The sequence below is a fragment of the Lissotriton vulgaris genome, chromosome 4_1 (genome assembly GCF_964263255.1).
Source record: "Lissotriton vulgaris chromosome 4_1, aLisVul1.2, whole genome shotgun sequence".
Lineage (NCBI taxonomy): Eukaryota > Metazoa > Chordata > Amphibia > Caudata > Salamandridae > Lissotriton > Lissotriton vulgaris.
Window position 1 is genome coordinate 134745365 of NC_141691.1, and position 22617 is coordinate 134767981.

Sequence of the window (22617 nt, forward strand, 5' to 3'; positions counted from 1 at the left end):
GGGATAATGGAACAAGCTAAATAAGCAGTCAGTTTAATAATGTCCTATAGGTGGGGAAAGAAGTGGAACATCACTAATAAACGATTGCATAAAAGTCACTTTCAAAAAGGTGATAGAGAATTATCACAGGCAAGAGTGCTTTATTAAGAAGAGGAAAGATCAGAGTAAAGTTAGACAGACACCCACACGTATATTTACCTAGGGCGGGAGTGAAGACTAACCCTGGCCACGGGTCAGTTTGGAAAGGCGAGGACAAGGACCCTCAAGGATTCAGAATGCCAGTAGGCGAGCAGGTACAGCTCATGGACAGTCAGGACAGGATACCCCTCAGGATTTGGGTCAGGACTGGGCTCACCAAAGGGCACGACCAACACCTGCAGTTTCGGATGCAACGCCTGCGTTACCCCCTCTCTGCACGGAATCCGCCAGTAACCCCGATTGGGTTTTTCGAATCTCCCAGCAAAGTGCTCCGCCAGCACTTAGGACTAATTTCCACCCCTTGGAGTTTGTGGAAAGTACGGACAGAGTGCTCCGCAGCACTCTGTATCAATCACCTATAGAGTTCGTAGGGTCAGTGACAGGTCTGCTACTCGGACAAGTCGGACAATTTCTCTAAGCTAAACTAGACTAGTTATACTGTTATGGGACCCCCAGACCACCCACAAATGTTGCAAGTGACAAGGTCCCAGCTTATGATTGGTCAGCAGAGGTGGTTAGGTCATTGTCACCACCTATAATTCTGTGTTCCCATATTACATATTCAAATGACATTACCCACCCACTGAATTTCTGTTCCCAGGCATACGTGTGGAAATAGACAATGGAGTACACATTGGAAAGAAACATTGTAACATTTTTAGATGTAATACAGCATCTTCTCCAGGGGCGAAGGTGAGCTTCCCAGGAGCGTCCCAGCTTCAGTAGCCAGCTGGCTTGTTTTTGCTTCTGCGCAGTGGGGTTTTTCCCTCATCACGTGTGCGGGGAGTTTACGGGCTTCAAAATGGATTCAATCCCTCGACCCAGGCCCATGGATGCATAATACATGAAAAGTAAGCGAAAACAAATTAGGAACACAGAAAAATTGAATACACTGTATACCATAAAATGCTTCAATGCACCCCTTACTTTATAATATCTATAGCATTATAGGTTAGTGCTGAAAAGACAGATATGCAGAAGCAGCATGAGCTAGCAGAGAGCATGGTTAAAGACAAGCGGCCATATTTAGCAGTAATGCGCATGAGCGAAAACATCCCTCCAAATTGCGAGTGCGTCACATCACGTGGGTATGACCGACGCATGCGCAGACTGGATTTCTGCGAAGCGGCCATTCAGTAGTGTGCAAGCATGGTTAGGATGAAAAGACACATAGGCAAGCCTCCTGGGGACACCCGTGTGTTGGGAAAAAGGCAAGATAAATGACAGACAGGTTGAATTAATATTATTACGAGTTAGGCGAGGTTCATGAGTGAGCAAGTCGCTTTACGTGCGAATTCTTGCTCCATCAATCCCCTCTTTGATGATATTTACTATCATCACTATAAATGGAAACAGATGCCAACTTCATTCTTGCATATCATTCATCTCAACTTCCACAAACTTGTTGTTGAGCTTTCTTTCCGCATCCTTGTTAGGGTGAAAGCTTTTAGCTCTCTTGTAAATTTCGTATTTCAATTCTTCTAATTCTAGCTCATCAACATTTCTCTTCACTCCTCTCTTATTCACTGTATACTTCTTTTTGCATTTTTGACATTTACAGCAGATGAATATGATCAGTACAACCACACCAATTCCAGCTATTGGCATCAGTATTTTCCATAGAAGACTTTTACCTAAGTTAGAGAACCAACTACCTACAGAGGAGAGACCATCAGTCAGTCTCTTCCAGGCACTATCAACCTCTAATGGTTTGAGTTCTTTTTCCAAATTATTTATGTTCCTTACATATTTCTTAATTTCGACACTTTTGTCAGGAATGTAGGTGCAACAATGTTGCGCCTTCAGCATCCTGCAGACTCCGCCCTCTTTTGCCCATAAGGTGTCAAGAGCAAGGCGATTCTGTAAAACCATTGATCTGATCGCAACCATTTCAGTATTGACCAGCAGGAAGCCAGCAGCAGTGTCAGTTGATAACCGATCCACTACTGTAGACAAATTGCAGATTCGGTGAGTATTCAGAACTACCCCCATTCCAGGTATCAGTGCACTAAAAATATCACCTATTATTTCTCTTACACTTTCACGTTTACTACGCGCTAAGCCATTAGTTTCTTCATTGCTTCCAGCAGCGTCGTTCACACAGTATATTTTCGGGAAAACAATGCCAAAGTAGCAGCTCCCATACCAGTGATCCGGAAATTTGAAATAAGCCTTGTTCCCACATATATAATAAATTCCGGGAAACACAGGCTCTGACCCATTTTTGAAACCCCAACCTCCAATTACCTTGTAATTATGTTCACACTCGCTGGAACCGATGAATACATTGTTATAATAACTAGTCTTTTCTCTATGAAGACAGAGTTTCCCTTTCCGTTCAAAATCCAGCAACAAAGCAGGAGCAGCTTCGCCCTCTGAGGTGTTTTCCATCTTATCCGCCCACCTAGGGGTTCTATCCTTCTCGTCATTGGCCTTTTTCTGAAACTTTTCCCTCCTTCTCTCTGCCATTTTCAAAAACATCTTTTCCTGCTCCTGCAAGGAACAGGTTAGATTAGCTTGTCTAGCTTCATTTAAGTCTATGTCACCTATAGTCAGGAAATATTCTCCCATGTAACGGGTTACCTCGCTTCTGATATGTACAATGTTCAGGTTTCCTCTAACAGGAAGTTCTGAAAAGATTACGTCAGTGTTTGAGTAGTAGTACTGTAAGGTGCTTCTATAGAACAAGCTCGCTAATATACTACAGGAAATTCCATAGGTCAAGGGTAAATGGTGATATGTCACGCCTTCAGCTACTGAAGTGGGTAGCTTCATGCAGACATAACAATCTTCTATTTCCATAGCTTCTACATAGTGCACTAAAAGGTTAGCAAAGACATTTAACTGCGTTCTATTTCTCATCTTGTGAAAATGTAGTCCACCCTCATCTGATGCTTCTAAGTCAGGTCGTGTTTGTCTCAGTACAGCTGCATTGTCACGTCTTTCTACACTTCGTGGTGTTTCTTTAGTCTGTACAGTTTCTGTGTCTAGGGTCTCTGGGTTAGTGGGATACAAGTTAGGGTCTTTACTTATCATAAAAGGTATAAAAACTGTTAATCCTATCCATATCACTATTAACATGGCTATACTACATAAGCATATTTTACAGCAGGTTTTACAACAGCTAAATTTGGATCTTCCATTTACACTTGAATCAGACATTGTAGCTTACAGGTGTTTTTTTCCATCCCCTCTTTGTTTCTTTACACCAGAGTTTCCCTCAGGTTTGTTTCAAGGAGGGTCTTCGTCCGAACTTCGATCAGCAATTGACCCTTCGTCGCTCTTGCCACTGTGGTTAGGTTCGTCAATTTCTTCCAACACCAAGTAAGTCCATTCAGGGCTCTGATACAGCTTGTTTTGTCTTTTTACATGTGAGCTTCGTCGGTTGGACTGGTCTCGGCCTTATTTTCTTTCACTGGTAGCCCTTTTTCGATCTTCTAGCTTTTCCTCTACTGTCTTTATTCTTAGTCTCAGTCTTTTTATGTATCGGGGTTCACTCTTTTTCTTGTGGCTTTTGGTGGTTGAGGAAACTTGACCTTCCTCGTGAACTCTCTTGTTTTCACTTCGTTGATGCACTCTGATTTCGGCAGTGTCTATTTCCCTTCCTGTCTGACTAGTCCCAGGTCTTTCATAAGTTTCTTCTGCCTGGTCTCTAAGCTGGCCTTGTTCAGGTCTAATTTGTCTTTGATCTTTATTTTCAGGTGATCTGGATTCTGCTTCCTGAACACGTTCGTCTATTTCTATCTGTTCCTGTTCATGCTCTTCGATCCCTTGATTTTCTTCCGCATGAACTTCAGCTTTAATCACTATCTGTCCCTTTCCAGTTTCTGGAGTTTCAGGAGGAGTGTCGATGACTTGGTCTGTCCCTACTTGGCCTATTTCCTGATCAGGTTTGATGTGAGTCTCGAGGACCTGACTTTCGTCCTCTAGTTCTGTCTCACCTTCACTATCCCACTCACTATCTAGGTAAGAATATTTCCTGGTTCGTATTGGATCAAGAACCTGGTCGTCGGCAGGGAACCACTCCACGTCTTGACTTGTGCTTGGTAGTTCGACGTCAGCGAGATCTGGACCCTCTTCTGGAGTCTCCTCAGCTGTGCTACCTTCAGCTTCAGTCGCGTTTTCTCCGGTTACCCGCTTTGTGTGACTGGATCTGATAGAGCGCGCAATTCACCCAGGTCACCGAGTTCACCAATTACTTACACGCACTGGGCCCTGGCGTGCACACATTTAATACACCATTGACATTTGGGGTGAACTGGATGATGTTTTCTGTTGCACGCTTCTATGAGCAATTAAGGTTTGGTTTTACACCTCTGCTTACCATGTACCTGACTTACCCCAGGCACAAATACATATGACAGATCTGGAGCTATTAGGGAAAATAGTAGACAGGGAACCTAGGAAAAATACTCTTTATACTTCAGTACATACTTATCCACAATTTCTGTAAAATAACTACGGACACCTGAGGATGTTCAAAGCTTTATATAGAAATTTAAAGAGAGTATGACAAGGCAATAAGTGATATGCAGAGTAATGCGTCAAACATCAAAATCAAAACCATTAGGTAACTATGTATTAACACTAGGACCATTGAGTATATGGGAAGACTAAAGGTAGGATTTTTAGAACAAAGCTAGTCACTGCAACTTTATACTAGAACATAGGACATGGATGGGATCTAGAACATGTACTTAACCTAAAATCTTTAAACTATTCTTGCTAAATTCACCGCAATCATACTAAAGGAAAGGGAAAAATCGGAACATACTAATAAAATATAATAGTTTGCAATTTCCTAAAGGTGGGGAGAGAAGTGGAACAATTCTAACAACCAATGGAATATAATTTGCTTTTCAAGATGATAGAGCAATATCACAAGCAAGAGTGCTTTATTAAGAAAATGGAGAGAGAGAGAGAGAAAGAGTAAGAGAGACGCAAACCCACAGACTGATATTTACCTAGTTCAGAATGAAGACCAACCCTGGCCACGGGTCAGTTGGAAGGACAGGGACAAGGACCCTCAGGAAAGGAATGCTAAAGTGCGAGCAGGTACAGCTCACGGGCAGTCAGGACTGGATACCCCTCAGGTTCTGGGTCAAGACTGGGCCACCCAGGGTACGACCAACACCCACAGCTTCGGACAGCAACGCCTGCGTTACCCCCTCTCCTGCAAGTAATCCGCCCGTAACCCCGATTGGGTTTTCGAATTTTCCCAGCAAAGTGCTTTGCCAGCACTTAGGACTATTTCCACCCCTTAGGAGTTTGTGGAAAGTATGGACAGAGTGCTCCGCAGCACTCTCAGATTGAGCACCTATAGAGTTCGTAGGGTCAGTGACAGGTCTGCTACTCGGACAAGTCGGACAATTTTCCTAAGCTAAACTAGGGCAATTATACTATTTTGGGGTCCCTCAGACCACCCCCTAATGTTGCAAGTGACAGTTTCCCACATTATGATTGGTCAGGAGAGGTGGTGCGGTCATTACCACCTCCTAGAATTCAACTTTTTCATCCCAAATATTAAAATTTTCCTACCCGCCCCTTGGGTTCACGTTCCCATGCATAGAATACAGCAGTATAGTAAAAGTTCACAATAGGTAGCAACAGTATTGCTTTTTCCAAGGTGAGATCTCGTCTTCCCAGCGACTTTCTCAGGCGCATTGTGCTTCAGGAGCCTGCTGGCTTGTTTCAGCTTCTGCGCAATGGAGTTTCTCTCCGGTCACGTGATGGTGCCCAGCAGAGCCTCAAGTATGGCTCCGCTCCCGATTTCCCAGCCCCAGAGACGCGGTACATGAAAAGTAAGCGAGAAAAAATTAAAATCACATATAAAATGATCACACTGTATACCATGATGAAATTCTAACCATCCCTTATTTTATAATAACTATAGCATTACTGTTTAGTGCGAAAAGACAGATAGGCTGAAGCAGCAGTGGCACGCAGAAAGCGTGGTGAGAGACAAGCGGCCATGTTTGCAACAGTGCGCATGAGCACAGATTCCCTCCAGAATGCGAGTGCGTCACATCACATGGGTATGACCGACGCATGCGCAGACTGAATTTCAGCAAAGCAGCCGATTCTTTAGTGCAAGCTTCATTAATATAGAAAAGACATACGAGCAAGCAATCCTGGGGACACCCGCGTGTTTGGGAAAACGTATAATAATTGACGAACAACTGGTTTAATAGGATTATACATTAGGCGAGGTTCTTGTACTAGAGCAAGGCGCTTTACGTGCGAATCCTTGCTCCATCAATCCCCTCTTTGATGATATTTACTATCATCACCACATAAAGGAAACAGATGCCAACTTCCTCATTCATCCACATCACTCATTTGGATTTCAACAAACTTATTGTTGAGTTTTCTTTCAGCTTCCCTATGAGAGTGGTGATTTTTCACCTTTTTGTAGACTTCATTTCTTAATTCTTCTAATTCTAGTTCATCAATATTTCTCTTCACCCCCCTCTTATGCTCTAAAGACTTCTTTTTGCATTTTTGGCATTTGCAACAGATGAAAATAATCAATACGACCACACCTATCACAACTATTGGCATCAGTATTTTCCACAGAATATTTCTACCTAGGTTAGAAAACCAACTACCTATAGAGGAGAGACCTCCAGTCAGTCTCGTCCAGGCACTGTCAACCTCCAATGGTTTGAGTTATTTTTCCAAATTAGTTATGTTCTTCACATATTGTTTTAATTCGATACTTTTATCAGGAATGTAAGTGCAACAATGTTGCGCTTTCAGCATTCTACAGACTCCGCCTTCTTTTGCTAATAGGGTGTCAAGGGCAAGACGGTTTTGTAAAACCATTGATCTGATCGCAATCATTTCAGTATTGACCATCAGGAATCCAGCAGCAGTGTCCGTTGATAGCCGGTCCACTACTGTAGACAATTTGCAGATTCTATGAGTGTTCAGAGCTACCCCCATTCCAGGTATCAGTGCACTAAAAATATCACCTATAATTTCCCCTACACTTTCACGTTTACTACGCTCTAAGCCATTAGTTTCTTCATCGCTTCCAGCAGCATTGTTCACATGGTATATTTTCGGGAAAACAATGCCAAAGTAGCAGCTTCCATACCAGTGATCCGGCAATTTGAAATAAGCCTTGTTCCCACATATATAATATATTCCGGGAAACACAGGTTCTGACCCATTTTTGAAACCCCAACCTCCAATTACCTTGTAATTATGTTCACACTCGCTGGAACCGATGAATACATTGTTATAGTACTCTGTCTTTTCCCTATGGATACAAAGTTTTCCTTTTCGTTCAAAATCCAGCAACAAGGCAGGATTAGCTTCGCCTTGCGAGGTGTTATCCATGTGCTCAGCCCACTTAGGGACTCTATCCTTTTCGTCATTTGCCTTCTTTTGAAACTTTTCTCTCCTTCTGTCTGCCATCTTAATGAACATCTTTTCCTGCTCTTGCAGAGAACAGGTCAGGTTATCTTGTCTTGCTTCATCTAAATCTATGTTGCCTATAGTCAGAAAATATTCTCCCATATAACGGGTCACGTCACTTTTGGTATGTACAAGGTTCAGGTGTCCTCTAATAGGAAGTTCAGAAAATACTACATCAGCATTTGAATAATAGTACTGTAAAGTGCTCCTATAAAACAAGCTAGCTAAAATACTGCAGGAAATTCCATAGGTTAAAGGTAGATGGTGATATGTCACGCCTTCAGCCACTAAGGTAGGTAGCTTCATGCAGACATAACAGTCCTCTATTTCCATAGCTTCTACGTAATGCACCAACAAGTTAGCAAAAACATTTAAATGTGTCCTGTTTCTCATTTTGTGAAAGTGTAGTCCATCCTCATCTGATGCTTCTAAATTAGGTCGTGTGTGTGTCAGTCTTACTTGTTTGTCGCGTCTTTCTAAGCTTCGTGGTGTTTCTACAGTCTGTACAGCCCCTACGTCTACACCTTCTGGTTCAGTAGGGGACAAGTTAGGATTTTTACTTATCATAAAATGTAGAAAAACTGTTAGTCCTATCCACATTACTATAAGCATTGCTATACTACACAAGCATATTTTACAGCAAGTTTTAAGACACCCACATCGGGACCTTCCAGAGACACTCGGATCAGACATGTTTATCTTACAGGTGGCTTTTGCTACCCCTCTTCGTTTCTTTGTACCAGTGGCTCACTTCGGGGCTTTCTCAAGGAGGGTCTTCGTCAGAACTCCGACCAGCGATGAACTCTTCGTCACTGTTGCCACTGTGGTGGGGCTCGTCAATTTCCTCCAACACAAAGTAAGTCCATTCAGGGCTCCGATACAGTCGGTTCTGTTTCTTTACTCTGTCGCTCTTTCTTAGCGATTTGCCTTGGGCTGCCTTTCTTTCACTTTCAGCCCTTTTTCGGTCTTTCAGTTTTTCTTCGACTGTCTTTAGTCTGAGCCTCAGTCTTTTGACGTATCGGGGGGCACTTCTGCCTCCGTGCCTCCCAGTGGTTGAGGAAACTTGGCCTTCTTCGTGCACTCTCTTTACTTTTTGTTGTGGTACCTCTGTTTCCCTGCCTGTCTGACTTGTTCCAGGTCTTTCGTCTATGTCTTCTGCCTGGTCCCTAGTCTGACCCTGCTCAGATTCAAATCGTACTTGCTTTTTATTTCTCGTTGGTTTTATTTCGGTTGTCTGAGCACGTTGATCTATTTCTATCTGTTCCTGTTCATGCTCTTCAATCTCTTCGTTTTCTTCTGCATGAACGTCAGCTCTAATTACTATCTGTCCCTCTCCAGTCTCCGGAGTTTCAAGAGGAGTTTCGAGGTCTTGATCTGACCCTACTTGGCCTACTTCCTGATCAGGTGTGATGTGATTCTCGTTGACCTGATCTTCTTCTTCTATTTCTAGCTCACCTGGACTATCCCACTCACTGTCTAGGTAGGAATATTTCCTGGTTCGTATTGGATCATGAACCTGGTCGTCGGCAGGGAACCATTCAACGTCTCGAATTGTGCTCGGCAGTTCGATGTCAGCTAGCTCCGGACTCTCCTCCTCGGGAGCTTCTTCAGCTGCGCTGCCTTCAGCTCCAGTCGCGTTTTCTCCAGTTACCCGCTTTGTGTGGCTGGCGTGGATCCACTTCGGTACGCCAGCACACTTTACAGCAGTTGTAGTGACGAGGATCACTTGTCGTGGCTTTCCCCACCTCGGTTTCAGGCAACTGCTCCGGTTGTGTTTCTTTAACGCCACCCAATCTCCTGGTTGCAGTTTATGTGCTGGAGTCTTTGGCCACTCGTCTTCTGTCTCTCCAATCTGCTGAGAGAGAGAACGCACTTGGTCACCCAGCTGCTTGCAGTATTCTAGTACCATATCATCAGAAATGCTTAGCAGTTTGTGTCCGGGTACCCATGCCTGCCGCATCACTCTTCCCATTAACACTTCATGGGGGCTCAGGCCAGTTTTTCTGTTCGGGATACTTCTCAAACTCATCAGCACAAGGGGTAAAGCCTCTATCCAGTTCATTTTTGTGGAATCACACATCTTTGCCAATCTGGATTTCAGGGTGCCATTTATTTGCTCCACTACCCCAGAAGCCTCTGGACGGTAGGCACAATGCAGTCTTTGCTTCATTTTAAATGCTTTACAGAGTTCTTCTAGGACATCGTTGGCAAAATGCCCACCTTGGTCCGTTTCGATTGTCTCAGGAATTCCGTACCTAGGTATCAACTCCCTGAGCAACAATTTTGCAGTGGTTAGGGCATCATTTTTCTTAGCGGGATAGGCTTCCACCCACCGGGAGAATAGGCAAACTATGACTAAGATGTACCTATACCCTTTGCACCTAGGCATTGTTATAAAGTCTGCCTGCATTCTGACAAAGGGACCTACCGCCTTTCCAACAGTACTCTGTTCTACCACAGTCTTTTTCCCTGCATTGAACTGCTGACACACTAGGCACCTCTGGCAAAGCCTTTCCGCCTGGTTCCTGAATTTCGAATTACAGAACACCTTGTCAAACACTCGACACATTGCGTCTCTTCCCATATGTGTTGGTTCATGTATCATTCTGATCATGGGGTCGATCAAGCTATCAGGCAGTACAGGCACCCCAGTCGAGTTTACCACCACACCATCATCTCTCAATTTGCATCCATCTGCTGCCCACCTGCCTTTTTCTTGCCTGTCTGTTGCCTGTTGCAAATCCTTTAATTCTTCCCACGTTGACACATTCTCAAACAACATAAGTTGGCAGCTGGTTCCACCCCACAACGCAATTTGGAGTGACATATGGTATCGGGCACAAAACTGTGCAATTTGGTCAGCGTACCTATTACCGGCGGTCACATCATCATTCCCAGATTTGTGAGCCGCACACTTGACCACAGCCAATTCTTTGGGCAATTGGATAGCTTCCAGTAAGTTATGCACCACTTTTCCATTTCTGATAGGGGTGCCTGAGGAAGTCATGAATTCTCTTTGCAGCCATAATTGGCCGAAGTCATGAACAACCCCGAAACAATACTGGCTGTCGGTGTAAACGGTTATTCTTTTGTTCTTACCCCTCTTACATGCTCTGGTTAACGCGATGAGCTCTGCCACTTGTGCAGATTTCACCTCGCTCAGGTAAGATGCTTCTATGGTTTCTGTCAACGTAACCACAGCATAGGCAGCACTCAGACTCCCACTCTCATGTCTCAAACATGAGCCATCCACGAACATTGTCTTATCCCCATCAAGTAACTCTATTTCACGGATGTTCGGACGGGGCTTTGTACTGAACTCAGTTAAATCGATGCAATTATGTTCCCCTCCTTCTCCAATTTCTACATCCAGAGGGACAGGTAACAACGTCGCAGGGTTTAGGACATTGCACCGGGAAATGGTTACATTTTCAGCACCAATCAAGATTCTCTCATACTTAGTCAGCCGACTAGGTGTGAGGTACTGAGTCTTAGTTCTGGTCAGTAGGATTACAACAGAATGGGGAACATATACAGTGACGTGATGTCCCATGACACTGTTCTCACTCTGTTCCAGACTGACGCAAGTAGCAGCAACTGCTTTCAAGCATCCAGGTAATCCAGCAGCCACCGGATCTAGGGTGGCTGAAAAATAGGCCACTGGTCTTCTAACTAGCCCGTGTTCCTGGGTCAGGACTGAAAGAGCACAATTCTCTCTTGTGTCACAGAATAGCTCAAAAGGCTTGGTGTAATCAGGCATGCCCAATGCAGGAGCGGTACATAGACAGTTTCTCAAAGTTACCCAAGCGTTCATGCTTTCGCTGTCCCAACTGACGGGGTCTTCTACTCCTTTCTTTGTCATTTTTATCAGTGGTCTGGCTAGAGCCGCAAATCCTACAATCCATTGTCTGCAGTAACCCACAACTCCTAAGAACATTCTCACCTCTTTCTGAGTTCTGGGCAGTTCCATTGCTTTAATTATTTTGATTCTTTCTGTAGTAACTTTCCTGATTCCTTTTTCTATCTGGTGCCCCAGATACTTCACTGAGTTTTTGCAAAATTGTAACTTGTCAGGTGACACTTTATGTCCTCCTTTTCCTAAGTGATTCAACAAGGCAATTGTGTCGGTGACACAGTCCGTTTGGGTTTTAGATGCCACTAATAGGTCATCTATGTACTGCACCAAAACAGACTCTCTTGGCAGCACTAGACTTTCAAGGCACTTCTTTAGTATCTGGTTGAAAATCGATTCCAGACATAGATATGACTGTCAAATTCAAAACTGAAAAGGAACTTGCTTTCTGGATGCAATGGGATGGAAAAGAATGCATGGCACAGGTCGATGACAGTGAACCATTCTGCATTCCAGGGAATCTGATATAGTATCACTGCAGGGTTAGGCACAACAGGACAGCAAGGCACAACAATTTGGTTTACCTTGCGCAAATCTTGCACCACCCGGTATTTTCCACTAGGCTTTTTGATTCCAATGATTGGCGAATTACAGGGACTGCTCATCACTTCCTCTATTATTTCTGCTTCGAGCAGCCTGGTAATTTCAGTCGCTACTCCTGCTTTTACTTCTGCACTCATTTTGTACTGTCTGGTTTTGGGGTATACAGCATTTGTTTTTATTGCTATTTTAACTGGGTCCACATTTGCCATTAAGCCTACATCTTTTCCTGTGAAATCCCATACTTCTGGAACTACTCTTAACTAGAGTTCTTCAGGTAGATCCTCAACTGTTAAAGGTTTGATATCAGAATCTTGTCTGACCAACATCAGTTTGTACAGACCATCTTCATCCGGGGTCTGAATTTCGACGCCTTTTGGTGTGCAGTAGATGGTACAATGCATCTTGCACAACAAATCACGTCCTAACAGGTTCACGGGACTGGAATCACAGACTACAAATCTGTGCATTTCTTTGAAATTTCCTATAGAAATTTCCATTGGTTCAGTTACTGGGGTACTTATTATTTGATTGGAGACGCCCACTACTTGGATCGCTTCTCCCGAGAGGGGTAGGTTAGGAACATCCACTGTTCTTACAGTAGATCTGGTAGCACCAGTGTCCAACAGAAAGGTGACGTCTTTTCCCTCAACCTTTCCTTCAATGTATGGTCCAGTCTGGTCTACCGGTAAGGAGGCGCCAAGCACGCACTCCTCGTCCTCCCCTCTCAGGCCCCGTCAATCTTGATTTTCATAGAGGAAGGTGTCATTTAACAAGTACTGTGGTATGACTGCATCGCTTTCATTCTCGACTTCCCATACTTCCGCCCTCTCATTCTGCTGACCCTGATTCTTAAAATTTTGTCTAGGAGCGCGAGGTACTGGAGGTAATTTTACCTGTTGCTGGTTCTTTCTTGTCCCCTCTTTCTGCACCTGTGGAGTTAAACCATTTACAGGAGCATTACCGGCCTGCAGGTGTGGACACTCGTCTCTCCAATGCCCTATCTGGCCGCACCCGTGGCACGGAAACTTCTTCATAGCCTCTTCTCTACTCATCTTAGTTCGGGGCTTTCCTCCTCCCCCAGCAGTGGCATTCTGAGCATTGTTACTAGAAGTCAATTTACTTAACTGTTTCTCCTGCTGTTCAGCTAATTTCACCTGTGCCCACATGACCTTTTCCTTGAGAGCCTTCTTTTTATTTTCAATTTCATCTTCGCAATATTTTGCGTATTTCAAGACATCATCTATAGGTTTTCCCTGCCAACTGATTTTATTATCTCGAATCCATTGTGATATTTCAGGCCTTAGTCCTAGGACAAATCGGTAACTGAAATGGGTCATGTCTTTCATGTCTACATTATCGATTCCACTGTAAGTCTTAAACACTTGCAGCAACCTTTCATAAAAGGCATGGACAGATTCATCACGCTCTTGGGTAGTTCTATCTATTCGGGTCCAATCTGTTTCTTTTGCGGGCACCTTTTTCTTGAGGTACTGTATGACTTGCTCATACTTCCTCATTACTTCAGGTGCGGGAGCCCCTGTTTTCTCATCTCTTGGAAATTCTTCACTGGGCCAATCAATTTCAATTTTGCAGTCAGTCCACAAATCTACAGGGAACACAATGTCGAAAAACCCATCCAGGTATTTCAGAAGACATTTCTGAACTTTTATAAAGCGTTCAACCTGCCTATACCAATCAACAGGTTTTTCCCGTAATTTCGGAAAGTCATTTGTAAATGACACAATATCCTGTCGGGACCAAGGGACATGGACATACTTTCCTCCCGGGACTTCTCTCATGGGGCACAATTTTTCTGTTGGTGTTACTTACTTTAACACGAATTCTGAAGCCTGAGACTTAGCCCTGCTGTCTTCCTTTTTCTTTGCCCACCGGGTTCTCCATTTTCCCACCTCTCCCCACTTTTGCAAGAGCTTCAACAATTCCTTTATTTGGATCTGTTTTCCCCCCACATTCAAGTTTTCTAAATCCTTGTCTGAAAAGTCTACTCTATAAGGTTTCTGAAGGATTTTGGAACGACTAACATCAATTCCCATTTCTGTGGCTGTATCCATTATCCTTTCATGGAGCAACCTAGCACTCCGGGTAAGATTTTTGCTGATAAACAGTAACTCTTCTTCACTGTACGAGCTTAGGCGCTCAACTCCTACATTTCCAGCCATCATTTCTTCTATTTCTATCCTTAATTTATATATCTCTAATGCTTTGGGTTGGGGAGTGGTCTCCTTCTCCAGTTCCTTTGTCCATCGGTCTAATTCTTCTGGGGATACTACAGTGGCACTCCTAACCCCCGAGGCACCTTCGATCAACACCTCTTTTGTTCTAGTCTGACTTCTTGCCCCCGACGTACTAGTCCTAGGCTCTCTAATGGGCAAATCCATCAGAACCACAGATTCACACTCACTCTCTTGATCCTCATCTATGAATACTTCCTTCCTCGGAGAAGGGACGCTAGGAGTAGGCAGTATTGGGGTGATAACAGAAGGACGGGGACTAGCCAGGTCATTTCAATACAGTGGAATAGCTGGACCAATAGTTACTGGAATAGTCAGGGAATCAGGATGGGGATGTATCTGGGCAATAGTTCGAACTAAATCCTCTCGCTGTCTAGCCAGGGCTTCCTTTTCCTTTTCTCGTAAAGCCTTTTCTGCAGAATTGTCATGCAATACCTGAGGTACTAAGGGAGGATAAATACTTGGAGCAGTCGGAGTGATCAATCGGGGTGGATCTTCTCCGAACGGTTGATAATTTGGGACCGTGGATTTAGGTCTGCAAAACCCATCCCCGTCACTGGTTTTACTGTCTGTACCCGTTCCATCTGTATCACTATCCCTCCTACATCTGGGATATTTTGAAAAGGGATTTGGAGAGTGCACAGGTTCTGACTCTGCAACATAGGGAGGTGGGTTTTTCATTAACAAATCTTCCAGGTGCTCATCTTCTGAGTCCCCCACAGGCATTAGATGATGGGTCTTTTCTTTACATTTTCCTTTCTTCTCTTCTAATACCCCCATCATAGGAAATAGTCCTTCAGTCATCATAGATTGCCTCCACTGTTTCATTTTCTGCTCTTTGGTCTGCGCTTGAACCCTCGGATACCATTTACTCACTCCCTTATCCATCCGGGGTCTATCTCGCTCTACAGCCTCAATCTCCCATTCCTCCAGGGCTTCGGACTGGGTCAACCTAGGTCTAGGGTGTAATTCCTTCATGCGGGTCCTTAAGTTAAGCAGAATCCGACCATTAAATGAACCTTCAACCGGGAATGCTAGGACTCCGTCATCTGCAGTATACTTTGCCCAATTTTCTAACCAGACACAAGTGTGGTACCCTTTATCAAACAGCATGAAAGAGGCAGGGGTATTTGGCGGGGGAATGAGCACGCCTTCCCTCGTCCTAATGGGCTTGTCAGTTTTAAAAAAATTCTTTATTTTATCAGAAAATGACATTTTCCTCTTTACTCCATACATCATGTGCGGTCTACCTCGTATAAGCTGATCCTTATGAAATCCTAGGTACTTTGGATTTGGTATGAAGTCGGGATACCACATGCAACTCTCCAGACTCGCTTCTAACTCGGCCTGATTAATTTTGTTTACCTTTGTGCTTCCAATGCCAGCGCAACTTTTATTTCGCACTACCCAATCAGCACAGAGAACACAAAAGATCCTTAACCAATGGGTGCGCGGCCTTTCCGCAAGACAGAGTCTCACGCTTCGGCACTCACCCCTCCTTCACAAATTCAGCTTCACTACACACCCGCTGTTTTGACCAATACCAGCGCGGCACGGAGTGACGTCAGAGCAGTCTTACGACCGACTCCCTCCTTCACAAGGTAACGGAAACTTTTTACTCTCTCTAAAGTGCGAATGCAAATTTTAGTCGACAACACGCAACGTCTGCCACTATGTCTGAGTGTTCTAAAGAGATAAAAGAACTTTCTTTCGCTGCTAGTAAACCACTTCTGTCTACTTTTCATTCACTCTAGGTAGACTTCTTTGCCTACCCTCACACACGAGTAATCTAGAACCCGTTATTCTTCCGACTCATCCACTTTTGTCAGGGATATGTACTGAGCCGGGATTTCACCAGTGAACTATTTTACTTACCAGACAAGCCTCGGAGACCCTACTACTTCTTCCGTATGCGACCCTTACTAGGTGATATCGCAATGAAAGTTTTATAACGGACTCGTAGCTATCATTTATTCAGATGCAAACAAAGGTCCTAATTAGTGCTTCCAGTTATTCCTAACCCTGCACTAATGGCTCAAACCAGTGACTTCAACAGCTAACCGGATTCTGCTCACCGATAGCTAAATACCTCCCCGGGGATTCGAACTACACTGAACATTCACAAACAATTTTCCGGTTAATATAACATTTATAGCAGCAATGCAAATACCATATACATTTACATATAAATCCTTAAAACATTTCAAAATATTTGAACCAATACAGTAGAAAATCAGCAGCACATTTTATTTTCACGGTTTGTTTATCAACTACCCTGTCTACCTAATCTAACTAGTCCAAACCATCCTCTGGTTACCAGATAATTACTGATAGAGCGCGCAATTCACCCAGGTCACCGAGTTCACCAATTACTTACACGCACTGGGCCCTGGCGTGCACACATTTAATACACCATTGACATTTGGGGTGAACTGGATGATGTTTTCTGTTGCACGCTTCTATGAGCAATTAAGGTTTGGTTTTACACCTCTGCTTACCATGTACCTGACTTACCCCAGGCACAAATACATATGACAGATCTGGAGCTATTAGGGAAAATAGTAGACAGGGAACCTAGGAAAAATACTCTTTATACTTCAGTACATACTTATCCACAATTTCTGTAAAATAACCACGGACACCTGAGGATGTTCAAAGCTTTATATAGAAATTTAAAGAGAGTATGACAAGGCAATAAGTGATATGCAGAGTAATGCATCAAACATCAAAATCAAAACCATTAGGTAACTATGTATTAACACTAGGACCATTGAGTATATGGGAAGACTAAAGGTAGGATTTTTAGAACAAAGCTAGTCACTGCAACTTTATACTAGAACATAGGACATGGATGGGATCTAGAACATGTACTTAACCTACAATCTTTAAACTATTCTTGCTAAATTCACCGCAATCATACTAAAGGAAAGGGAAAAATCGGAACATACTAATAAAATATAATAGTGTGCAATTTCCTAAAGGTGGGGAGAGAAGTGGAACAATTCTAACAACCAATGGAATATAATTTGCTTTTCAAGATGATAGAGCAATATCACAAGCAAGAGTGCTTTATTAAGAAAATGGAGAGAGAGAGAGAGAAAGAGTAAGAGAGACGCAAACCCACAGACTGATATTTACCTAGTTCAGAATGAAGACCAACCCTGGCCACGGGTCAGTTGGAAGGACAGGGACAAGGACCCTCAGGAAAGGAATGCCAAAGTGCGAGCAGGTACAGCTCACGGGCAGTCAGGACTGGATACCCCTCAGGTTCTGGGTCAAGACTGGGCCACCCAGGGTACGACCAACACCCACAGCTTCGGACAGCAACGCCTGCGTTACCCCCTCTCCTGCAAGTAATCCGCCCGTAACCCCGATTGGGTTTTCGAATTTTCCCAGCAAAGTGCTTCGCCAGCACTTAGGACTATTTCCATCCCTTAGGAGTTTGTGGAAAGTATGGACAGAGTGCTCCGCAGCACTCTCAGATTGAGCACCTATAGAGTTCGTAGGGTCAGTGACAGGTCTGCTACTCGGACAAGTCGGACAATTTTCCTAAGCTAAACTAGGGCAATTATACTATTTTGGGGTCCCTCAGACCACCCCCTAATGTTGCAAGTGACAGTTTCCCACATTATGATTGGTCAGGAGAGGTGGTGCGGTCATTACCACCTCCTAGAATTCAACTTTTTCATCCCATATATTAAAATTTTCCTACCCGCCCCTTGGGTTCACGTTCCCATGCATAGAATACAGCAGTATAGTAAAAGTTCACAATAGGTAGCAACAGTATTGCTTTTTCCAAGGTGAGATCTCGTCTTCCCAGCGACTTTCTCAGGCGCATTGTGCTTCAGGAGCCAGCTGGCTTGTTTCAGCTTCTGCGCAATGGAGTTTCTCTCCGGTCACGTGATGGTGCCCAGCAGAGCCTCAAGTATGGCTCCGCTCCCGATTTCCCAGCCCCAGAGACGCGGTACATGAATAGTAAGCGAGAACAAATTAAAATCACATATAAAATGATCACACTGTATACCATGATGAAATTCTAACCATCCCTTATTTTATAATAACTATAGCATTACTGTTTAGTGCGAAAAGACAGATAGGCTGAAGCAGCAGTGGCACGCAGAAAGCGTGGTGAGAGACAAGCGGCCATGTTTGCAACAGTGCGCATGAGCACAGATTCCCTCCAGAATGCGAGTGCGTCACATCACATGGGTATGACCGACGCATGCGCAGACTGAATTTCAGCAAAGCAGCCGATTCTTTAGTGCAAGCTTCGTTAATATAGAAAAGACATACGAGCAAGCATCCTGGGGACACCCGCGTGTTTGGGAAAACGTATAATAATTGACGAACAACTGGTTTAATAGGATTATACATTAGGCGAGGTTCTTGTACTAGAGCAAGGAGCTTTACGTGCGAATCCTTGCTCCATCAGATCCACTTCGGTACGCCAGCACACTTCACAGCAGTTGTGGTGACAAGGATCACTTGTCTTGGCTTTCCCCACTTTGGTCCAAGGCAACTCTTCCGGGTGTGTTTCTTTAACACCACCCAATCACCTGGTCTCAGTTTATGTGCTGGAGTTGTAGGCCATTCGACAGCAGTCTATCCAATCTGGTGAGAGATAGAACGCACTTGGTCACCCAGCTGCTTGCAGTATTCTAGCACCAAATCATCAGAAATACTTAGCAGTTTGTGTCCAGGTACCCATGCTTGTCGCATCACTCTTCCCATTAGTACTTCATGTGGGCTCAGGCCTGTTTTTCGGTTCGGAATACTTCTCAAACTCATCAGCACAAGGGGCAAAGCTTCTATCCAGTTCATTTTGGTGGAATCACACACTTTCGCAAGCCTGGATTTGATGGTGCCATTCACTTGTTCAACTATTCCAGAAGCCTCTGGATGATATGCACAATGCAACCTTTGTTCCATTTTAAATGCTTTACAGAGTTCCTTGAGGACTTCGTTAGAAAAATGCCCACCTTGGTCTGTTTCAATCGTTTCTGGAATTCCAAATCTAGGTATCAACTCTCTAAGTAATAATTTGGCTACAGTTATAGCATCATTTTTCTTTGCTGGGTAGGCCTCCACCCATCTAGAAAATAGGCAAACTATGACCAGGACGTATCTGTATCCTTTGCACATGGGCAACTGGATAAAGTCTGCCTGCATCCTGACAAAGGGGCCTTCTGCTTTTCCAATCGTACTTTGTTCCACTACTGTCCTCTTTCCTGCGTTGAACTGCTGGCACACTAAACACCTCTGGCAAATGTTCTCTGCTGTGCTCCTGAATTTTGAGTTATAAAATACCTTTTCAAACATACGACACATGGCATCCCTCCCAATATGTGTGTCCTCATGTATGATCCTTGCAAATGGGGCTACCAGACTGTCTGGTAATACAGGCATACCAGTTTGGCTAACCACAACACCATCTTCGTTCCTAATTCCACATTCAGCCTTCTCCCACCTGTCCTTTTCTTCCCTGTCTGTTGCCTGTTGTAATTCTGTAGCTACACTCTCAAACACCATAAGTTGGCAGCTGCTTCCACCTCCCCATAATTTAATTTGGAGGGACATTTTGTATCGGGCACAGTACTGTGCTATTTGGTCAGCGTATCGATTTCCGGCTGTCACATCATCATTTCCAGATCTGTGAGCCGCACACTTGACCACAGCCAATTCTTTGGGCAATTGAATTGCTTCCAGTAAGTTCTGTACCACCTTCCCATTTCTGATAGGGGTACCTGAGGAAGTCATGAATTCTCTTTGTAACCATAGTTGGCCGAAGTCATGAACAACCCCATAACAGTACTGGCTCTCAGTGTAAACAGTTACTCTCTTGTTTTTCCCCTGCTTACAAGCTCTCGTCAATGCGATTAGCTCTGCTACTTGTGCAGATTTTATGTCGCATAGGTAAGACGCTTCCAGGGTTGTCTCTAATGTGACTACAGCATAGGCAGCACTCAGACCTCCATCCTCATGTCTTAAACATGAGCCATCCACGAACATCTTAAGATCCTCATCAAGTAAGGCTACTTCCTTGATATCAGGACGGGGTTTGGTGCTAAATTCTGTCAAGTCTAGGCAGTTATGCTCAATTTCCCCCTCTGCTTCTACAGCCAGAGGAATGGGCAACAGGGTTGCAGGGTTCAGAACATTGCACCGGGAAATAATTACATTCTCAGCACCTATTAGAATTCTCTCATACTTAGTCAGCCGACTAGGGGTGAGATACTGGGTCTTGGTTCGGGTCAGTAAGATCACAACAGAATGTGGAACATATACAGTGACAGGATGTCCCATAACAATGTTTTCACTTTGTTCCAGACTAGCGCAAGTAGCAGCTACTGCTTTCAGGCATCCAGGTAATCCAGCAGCCACTGGATCTAGAGTGGTCGAAAAATAGGCCACGGGACGCCTGATCAGCCCATGCTCTTGTGTCAGGACTGAGAGCGCACAATTGTCTCTTGTGTCACAGAACAGTTCGAAGTTCTTGGAATAATCAGGCATTCCTAAGGCAGGAGCAGAGCACAGACAATTTCGCAATTTTACCCAAGCTGTCATGCTTTCATCGTCCCAACTAACTGGATCTTCTACTCCCTTCTTGGTCATTTTTATCAAAGGCTTGGCTAGAGCTGCGAATCCCACAATCCACTGTCTGCAGTACCCTACAACTCCTAGGAACATTCTTACTTCTTTCTGGGTTCTGGGTAGTTCCATAGTTTGAATTATCTTGATCCTTTCTGTAGTGACTTTCCGAATTCCTTTCTCTATCTGGTGCCCCAGATATTTCACTGAGTTCTTACAGAACTGTAATTTGTCTGGTGATACCTTATGTCCTCCCTTTCCTAGGTGATTCAGCAAGGCAATGGTATCGGTGATACAGTCAGTTTGACTTTTAGACGCCACCAGAAGGTCGTCTATGTACTGTACCAAAACAGACTCCTTTGGCAGTTCTAAAGATTCAAGGCATCTTTTTAGGATCTGGTTGAAAATCGATGGACTTTCAGTGTACCCCTGGGGGACACGATTCCAGACATAGACATGGCTGTCAAATTCAAAACTAAAAAGAAATTTGCTTTCGGGATGCAATGGAATGGAAAAGAATGCATGACACAGGTCGATGACAGTGAACCATTCTGCATTCCAAGGAATCTGATACAGTATCACTGCGGGGTTGGGCACAATGGGACAGCAAGGTACAACGATTTGGTTTACCTTGCGCAGGTCCTGCACTACCCGGTACTTTCCGCTAGGCTTTTTAATTCCAATGATGGGTGAATTACAGGGACTGCTCATTACTTCCTGTATGATGTTGGCTTCGAGCAACCGGTTTACCTCAATGGCAACTCCAGCCTTTACTTCTGCACTCATTTTGTACTGTCTCGTCCTTGGGTAAACAGCATTTGTTTTTATTGCTATTTTAACTGGGTCTACATTTGCCATTAAGCCTACATCTCTTCCAGTGAAATCCCATACTTCAGGTACCACCTTTAGCTGCAGTTCTTCAGGTAAGTCTTCAATGGACAGGGGTCTAATCTCGGTGTCAGGTCTTACTAACATCAATTTGTACAGGCCATCTTCATCTGGGGTCTGAATCTCGACGCCATTTGGTGTGCAAAAGATGGTACAATTCATTTTGCACAACAAATCTCGTCCTAACAGGTTCACGGGACTGGAGTCACAGACCACAAATCTGTGCATTTCTTTGAAATTCCCTATAGAAACCTCCATTGGTTCAGTTACCAGAGTACTGATTATCTGATTTGAAACACCTACTACTTGGATGGCTTCTCCCGAGAGGGGTAGGTTAGGAACATCCACTGTTCTCACAGTGGAACGGGTAGCACCAGTGTCCAACAAAAAGGTGACGTCTTTTCCCTCAACCTTTCCTTCAATGTATGGTCCAGTCTGGTCTACGGGTAAGCAGACGCCAAGTACGCACTCCTTGTCCTCCCCCCTCAGGCCCCGTCAATCTTGATCATCACAGAGGAAAGAATCATTTAACAAGAACTGCGGAATTGCTGCATTTCTCTCACTTTCTCCTTCCCATACCTCAGCCCTTTCATTCTGTTGAGCCTGATTTTTATAATTTTGTCTAGGAGCGCGAGGCAACGGAGGCAGCTTTACCTGTTGTTGGTTTTTTCGGGTCCCCTCTTTCTGCACCTGTGGTTTTAAACCATTTACGGGGGCATTACCAGCCTGCAAATGTGGACACTCGTCTCTCCAATGCCCTATCTGACCGCACCCGTGACAGGGGAATTTTTTCATAGCCTCTTCCCGACTCAT